Source organism: Podarcis gaigeae (genome assembly GCF_964106915.1).
Source record: "Podarcis gaigeae genome assembly, chromosome: 6".
Classification (NCBI taxonomy): domain Eukaryota; kingdom Metazoa; phylum Chordata; class Lepidosauria; order Squamata; family Lacertidae; genus Podarcis; species Podarcis gaigeae.
This window is the reverse complement of record NC_139682.1, coordinates 59,632,244-59,638,245: the sequence shown is the minus strand read 5'-3', so window position 1 is coordinate 59,638,245 and position 6,002 is coordinate 59,632,244. Positions and strand designations below refer to the sequence as shown.

Genomic DNA, 6,002 nt, shown 5'->3' with positions numbered 1-6,002 from the left:
GGGAACAAAATATCCAGCTTTCGCTCAGTGATAGAGACTGGGAGGTTTTGTGGTGGAAATTGCCTTATAAATCAATCTTTGCTTCTGTGAGGGAATTATCTTTGAAAGTATTGCACAGCTGGTATTTGACACCCAGGTATTTGACCCACACTGCATCAGTTTCCTCCTCCCTCTGTTGGATGGTGGGTGTCACCAGGTGGGCATGTATTGATACAAGTGGGTTTGGGGGAGAAGGAGCTTATAGAAATCTCTCAAATAATGTGCTCCTTACCCCATGTTTGGCAGTACTGAAACTAACAATTCAAACTGGGTTTTAAAGAACAATGGATTTATTGTCCACCTGGTCACAAGAAGATGAATAATAATGAAAGTTATTTTGTTGTTTTGTTCTGGGGAAGGAATTTTTCTGAGCATCACTATTATTTCTTCTGTGAAATAGGTATTTCCTTGTCCCCACAATAGTTTCAGAAGTACCCCTGGGCCCCGAAAGGTGGGAGTCTCTGGTTTCCACAGCAACATTTTAGCGACTGTGTGCTTTCATACTTGACCTCCCCCAGCAGAAGTCCATGCTGTTGTAGCTTGCAGCCATTGATCCTCCACGTGTGCAGAGGCAGGAATAAGGACTTGCCATTCAGCTCCACTGTAGACACAATTCCACCTGGCCACCTGATTATCATCAGTTTTAGTATTTAAGTATTTGTATTTAAGATGGGGAACCAAGGCTAAGAGATCATGGCTTGGCTAAGAGTAGAACTAGATGGTATGGTAGCACTCACTGGACCTCCCAAGAGCTCAGTTGCTGCTGCTTACTGGGAGGAAAAAAATCAACACAGCAGTGATGTTAGTGCGCTGTAAACACACTGATGGAGCCAATCCAGAGCTCCTGGTAATGTGTTTGCCTTGCACCAACTTCTCTTCTTCACATAGTCTGCTACTGGAGAAGACTATCTAGTACTAGAGGGCTCTGGCCCTCTGAATGATCCTTCTCCCATCATCCCTGTCTATTGGCCATACTGGCTGGGGCTGCTGGGAGTTGGGGACCCAAAACCAGCTGGAGAGGTACTGGTTGCCAGTCCCAGATTAAGTCATTCTGTTGCCAGAAAAAAATGTAACCTATGTAATATTGAAGCAGGTTGACTCCTCCGGCCTCCTTAGCCATTGGTTATAGCTGTTGAAATCACCACTGGTCCAAATGTGTCATCCTTCTTAGTAAATGAAATATACTCAGAGTCGCAAGGTGATTTCATGCTCTTTATTCAGCTCATAGTGGTGAGGAGGAATGAATAAAAGTCCCCTCAAGGTATCTGCTTTATATACATTATTTACACAATGGGCTGCACATGATTGGCTAATTCCAGAATTCTACTGTAAGCCAATCAGGTTGTGGATTCACTTCTATCTGGAGCATGATTGGGTGGTTCCTGCCAACCAATCATACTGCTGCATTGTTCTAGGACCAATCAGACTGCTGCCTTTTGGATCCTATTGTTCTAGGACCAATCAGACTGCTGCAGTTTGGATCCTATTCATTTCAGTACATAACACCCCTCCCCTCTAAGTTCCAGTCCTGCCCAGGAGGTCGCATTCATAGTCCTCGAGGTACGCCGGCGGCCTACGTGTGCGTTGCGGCCTGGGGTGTTCCCTGGTCCGGGGTTCAAGTTCTGGCTCGTGTTCCAAGGATGCTGGCTGTGATGGGGCTGTTTGGTCTGGCGCAACCGGCTCACTCAGTCGTGGTTCTGGTTCCGGTGTCCTTTCGGCCTCATGGGTCCTCTCTGTATTTACTGATTCTGCCTCTCCTGCTTGCCCCTGCTGCTCTATGGGCCTCACTGCCCCACTGTTCCCTTGGGACTCCTCTGACCTGTCCTCCTCCTCCTGGTTTTCTCCCGGGAATCGTCGCCGTATCTGGTTGCAGTAGCGGCGCCAGCATTGCCCCCCATCTGTTAGCACCTCGTACGACACGGGGCCAGTGACCCTGGTGACTGTGGCGGGAACCCATGCAGGGCCTGCCCCAAAATTCTTTGCGTACAATGGGTCCTGGGCCTCGAAGGTCCGGGGGTTCCTGCCTTCTCCCACCACTACCTCATCCTGAGCTCTATCGGGGTGAAGGCGGTCCAATCTGATTGCAAGGCGCCGACCCATTAGTAGTTCAGCGGGGCTCTGGCCAGTTGTTAAGCTGGGGGTGCTGTGCTAGAAGGAATGTGGCAAGGCGGTACTCCCAATCCCCTTGCGTCATGCGGCGAAGGGTGTCCTTGGTGGTCCGCACCATGCGTTCTGCTTGGCCATTGGTGGCAGGGTGGAATGGTGCCGAACGGATGTGACGGATGGCGTTCTGCGCTGTGAAGGTTTGGAATTCTCCTGAAGTAAATGCAGTCCCGTTGTCTGAGACGAGAGTGTCAGGGAGCCCGTGGGTTGCAAACAGCCTGCGTAGTACCCGGATGGCTGCGGACGTAGAAGTGGACGGTACCAGTGCGACCTCCAGCCATTTGGTGTAGGAGTCCACCACTATGAAGAATGTTTTCCCCTGAAAGGGGCCAGCGAAGTCCACATGCAGGCGTGACTATGGTGCTCGGGCGGACTCCCAGGACTGGACTGGGACCCTTGGGGGATCTGGGCAGGATTCTTGGCAGGCCTGGCAGTGTTTGACTCAGGCCTCTATCTCTCCGTTGATCCCTGGCCACCACACATAACTCCTGGCAAGGGCCTTCATTCTTACTACCCCTGGGTGTGTCTCGTGTAGGGCTGTGAGGACCCTTTTGCGGAGGGGCTGGGGAACAACGACCCTGCTTCCCCATAACAGGCATCCCTTGTGGGCCGACAGTTCATGTTTGCGGGTTGTGTAGCCAGCGAATTCTGGCCCAGGGCTGCTGCTGGGCCATCCCCTCCACACCCAGTCCAAGACCCGGGAGTTGACCCTATCTTTCTTGGAATGGTGTGCCTGAATGGGGCGGTCGGGAAGCAGCTCCAGGCTCATAACCTCTTGTGCAGGTGCTGGGTCGGGGCCTGTTTCCGGTAGTGGTAGCCTGCTGAGGGCGTCCGCATGGCCCATCGCCTTTCCAGGGCGGTGAATCAGTGCATACTGGTAGCTGGCAAGGAAAATTGACTACCTGAGGACGCGAGGAGACAGCACTTGGGGGGTCTGCTTTTCGGGGGCAAACAAGCCAAGCAACGGCTTGTGGTCAGTCACCACAGTGAAGGGCCACCCGTACAAGAAATCATGGATTTTTTTTACTCCCTTCACGATTGCCAGACCCTCCTTGTCGATTTGCGAGTAGTTCCGCTCGGTTTCGTTCAGTGTCTGGGAAAAGTATGCCACCGGTACCTCTCTTCCATCCGGGAGTTGGTGTCCCAGGACAGCGCCAATGCCATAGGGCAAGGCGTCGCATGCTAGCACCACTGGCAGCCTCTCGTCGAAGTGTGCCAAGACCGAGTTTGAGACAAGCAAGTCCTTGACTGCCTGGAATGCGGCCTCCTGGTGCTGGCCCCACACCCAAGGGGCCCGCTTGTCCAGGAGTCTGTGTAGGGGCTCCGCTACCGCCACCTTGTGGGGAAGGAAGGAATGGTAAAAGTTCAATAGTCCCAAGAAGGCCTTAAGTTCAGTCTTGTTCTTGGGCGCTGGAGCATCACAAATGGCCCGTACCTTGTCCCCAGTCGGGTGGACCCCTTCTGCGTCCACCATAAATCCCAGAAAGTCCACCTGAGGCACTCCTGGTAGACATTTTTCCCGCTTCACCTTGAGACCCGCTGTCTGGAAACGGTGCAGAACGGTGCGGAGGCGGTCCTCAAACTCCTCTGGTGTGGGCCCGGCAATCAATACATCATCGAAGAAGGGGGTGACGCCAGGAATCCCTTTAAGGAGAGAGTCCATTAGATTCTGGAATATGCCTGGTGCCACGCTGACACCGAATTGCAGCCGCTTTACCCTGAACGCTCCTCTGTGCGTCACAATCATCTGTGCCTCTGCTGTGGCCTCATCTACTGGCAGCTGTTGATATGCTTGGGCCAAGTCCAGCTTGCCAAAAATTTTCGACCCAGCCAGGGTGGCAAGGATATGGCTGACCACTGGCACTGGGTATGCATGGGCCGTGAGGGCCTTGTTTATTTGTAGTCTGCGCAGATGCGGACCGAACCATTAGGCTTGACGGGTGTGTCTATTGGGGTTTCCCAGGGGGCATTAGGCACCGCCTCAAGCACTCCTTGCTCCACGAGCCGGTCCAATTCCTCGTCTATATGGGGTTTCAGGGCGAACAGGACCCGGCGGGCCTTGAGCCTGACCGGTCGTACTGTGGGGTCAAGCTGTAGAGCAATGGGGAGGCCCGTATACTGTCCCAATTTCCCATCGAAACCCCCCGGAAATTCCTTGCATATGGCGTCCACATCCACTTGTAAGCTGGTGTGGTTCACCCCGGTGACGGCTAGCACCAATGGTCCAAAACATGCCAATCCCAGTAAGCTAATGTAGGGGCCCTTGGCCACAAGCAAGTCCAGTTGCCGCGTCCGCCCTCGGTATTGCACCCTGAAGGTCCCCACCCCCATTGTGGGGACCTTGCATTTCTGGAAGTCCCGGAGGGTGAATGGGGCCGGCCTGAGTTTGGGACCCCCAGTAGGACACAGTTTCCTTAAGGTCCTTGCCGAGATTATGGATAGAGTTGAACCCGTGTCAAGCTCCATGCGGCATGGGGCCCCCTCTATCTGTACCTCTACATAAATTTTCTCTACGTTGGGGTGGGGCAACTGGTATACCTGGAAGTCCGTGAGCTCCGTCGAGCTGCCTTGGTGCGTTGGGCCCTGGGGCTCTTGGATTGGTCATCTGATGCCTGGCATCAGGTGGGCCAAGCCCGACACACCCGGGCGATGTTTCTGCACTGCCTGCACTCTGCGTTGCGGAAACGGCAGGTCCTCCTCTCATGACTTTCTCCACAGCTTGCGCAGTTCCCTCCTTCTCGTCGAGGCAGCTGTGGTATGTGGGCTGCTTGAGTGCGCTGCTGTACTCGGTGCACCTCCTCCCTGTTGGATCCTGAGTCGTCGGTGAGGTCTTCGTGGTGGACCCTCGGTTGGGACGGCTGGCTCGGCCGTGCCTCTTGTGTCGACCTCTCAGCAGCTTCCGTTGCCAGGGCCTCCTCCAGAGCGACCTGGAATGTTAGGTTCTTCTTAGCGTAGAGGCGTCGTTGCAGCTTCTCATCCTTCAGGCCACCGACGAGGTGGTCACGAAGCATGTTCTCCAGCTCTGAGAAGTTGCAGAACCGGGCAGCTTGGCGGAGAGAGGTCACAAACCCAGTTATGGTTTCCCCAGGGGCTTGCCGCTTTGCGTAGAAGGCATTTCAACGAGCCACCACTGAGGGCTGTGGCGAAAAGTGCCCCTTCAGCTGTTCCAATATTGTTTTGTATGGAACAGTAGCAACGTCTTCAGGCGCAAGGAGAGCCCGGGCGATTTCAAACGTTTCCTCTCCGCAGACACTGAAGAATATTGCCCTCTTCTTGGCGTCTTCTTCATCGGTGACCCCTTTGGCTTCTAGGAGGAAGGTGAAATGGGAGGCATACGCTTCCCAGTCTCCAGATGCTGGGTTGAACGGCGAGAAGCTGCTGTCGGTTGCCATTCTGAGTTCCTTGTGTCCCGGAGCTGAAGCCTGGATACACGGTGCAAGGCAGCGGTGTGGCAGGTGGCGGGGATCCCACCTTCGTCGCCAGTGAAATATACTCAGAGTCACAAGGTGATTTCATGCTCTTTATTCAGCTCATAGTGGTGAGGAGGAATGAATAAAAGTCCCCTCAAGGTATCTGCTTTATATACATTATTTACACAATGGGCTGCACATGATTGGCTAATTCCAGAATTCTACTGTAAGCCAATCAGGTTGTGGATTCACTTCTATCTGGAGCATGATTGGGTGGTTTTGAAGAAAGGTGAAAGGCAAAAGTTTTATTATGTCAAAAGTAAATAATGTGTTAAGGGTGTTTAAATATAAGGAGGAAAGATTGGAGACATAATAGAGTGATTTTAATAA

The 6,002-nt window shown here is 53.2% G+C and overlaps 1 protein-coding gene across 1 annotated transcript in view; it reads left to right on the top strand.

Annotated features, from left to right (window-relative positions):
• LOC310847730 (uncharacterized protein) overlaps positions 1-6,002 on the top strand; it is a 49,719-nt gene that overhangs the window by 32,110 nt on the left and 11,607 nt on the right.